At 44.8% G+C, this 1,456-nt stretch overlaps 1 non-coding gene across 1 annotated transcript; it reads left to right on the plus strand.

The window, feature by feature from the left end:
• Positions 1-514: 514 nt before the first annotated feature.
• Positions 515-677, plus strand: LOC142455934 (U1 spliceosomal RNA). The gene has a single exon (XR_012786038.1). It is a non-coding gene; the product is annotated as a U1 spliceosomal RNA (small nuclear RNA).
• The last annotated feature ends 779 nt before the right edge of the window (positions 678-1,456 follow it).

Below are 1,456 nucleotides of genomic sequence, written 5' to 3' on the forward strand. Positions count from 1 at the left end.
AAGAGGAGAGCCCAAGATTTCAAAGCAAGGTTCTCCCATCCAATACTGGACACCTTCTACCTATTACTGTCTAACTGCATCCACGGTGAATTCACCCTTTCCAGACCAAAGATAATCATTTAGAAAAGTCAGTCAGATTGATGGAATCCCTGAGACGATGGCCTTAGTCACCCCATAGGTTTGGAAATAAGCTCACAGCTGTGGCTCAATTTTCAGCCAAATAATAGGCTGGTCTTTAAAGGAAACAATAGTACTAATGCACCTTCAGAATAATCACCCATTTAAGATCAAAAGGGTAGCATCTACCCAAAGATAAGATTCAGAAGGGCTAGGAGAGAGGGAGGAATGGCAGCAAAGAATAGGGAGAAATGTTGAAATGACCTTACACTGTGGGAATTGCAGCCAATGATATGAAATCGCACACACATGAATGACTGAATGAAAAACTGATCTGCCTTGTTAACTTTCACCAAATTAACAATAAAAAGGTTTTCTTAAAGTTAAAAATTAGGAAATACTTACCTGGCGGGGGAGATACCATGATCACGAAGGTGGTTTTCCCAGGGAGAGGCTTATGCATTGCACTCCGGATGTGCTGACCCTGCGATTTCCCCAAATGTGGGAAACTCGACTGCAGAATTTGTGGTAGTGGGGGACTGCGTTCACACTCTCCCCTAAAAATAAATAAATAAATAAATAAATAAATTTTAAAAAAAGAGGACATCAATCTTCACCCTCGCATCATACATATCCCATGATGCCTTTCTCGCAGATGAGCGTTTTCATTCCCTCTCCCTCTTCCTGCGACTTGCTTTGGGTCTATTTATAACAAAGGTAAGATTGCCTCCAGCCATTCCCAGCAATGTGCTTAGTTCTTCTTTCCACTGAAGACAAATTCCTAGTATGATTATGAGGAGGGTGTTGGGTGGGGTGGGGTGTTTCCAATATTCTGGCTCTAGTGTCCCAGGGAGGTGCCCCGGTGATGTAGTGGGTCACCTGTTGGGCTGCTAACCACAAGTTCAGCAGTTTGAAACCACCTGCTGCTCCACAGGGGAAAAAGATGAGGATTTCTACTCCCATAAAGAGTTACAGTCTTAGAAACCCACAAGAGGCATTCTATTGTGCCCTAGAAGGTCACTAGGAGTCAGAATCATCTTGATAGCAAGGAGTTTGGAGAACCGCAGGGCTCTGTAGTGCCGCTATGACAAAATGGACTCGATGACAGTGAGATGAGATCGTTTTGTTGCTCCTAGAGGGTCAGGGTCAACACGACACTTGAGACCACCCCACAGTAAGTTCTGCCTTAGCAAGAAGGCACACGTGCCCATATTGTACCTGAGACCAGCTCCTCTCAAGATCAGCTCTTTAAGGCTGAGAATCAGAAGACGGCCTTATGGGGTCAAAAGTGGTGGAGGCAGCTTGTCCTTGAATTGCAGTGTTCAGCCCTCCGGCCCAT

This window comes from Tenrec ecaudatus, chromosome 8, assembly GCF_050624435.1.
Source record: "Tenrec ecaudatus isolate mTenEca1 chromosome 8, mTenEca1.hap1, whole genome shotgun sequence".
Classification (NCBI taxonomy): Eukaryota; Metazoa; Chordata; class Mammalia; order Afrosoricida; family Tenrecidae; genus Tenrec; species Tenrec ecaudatus.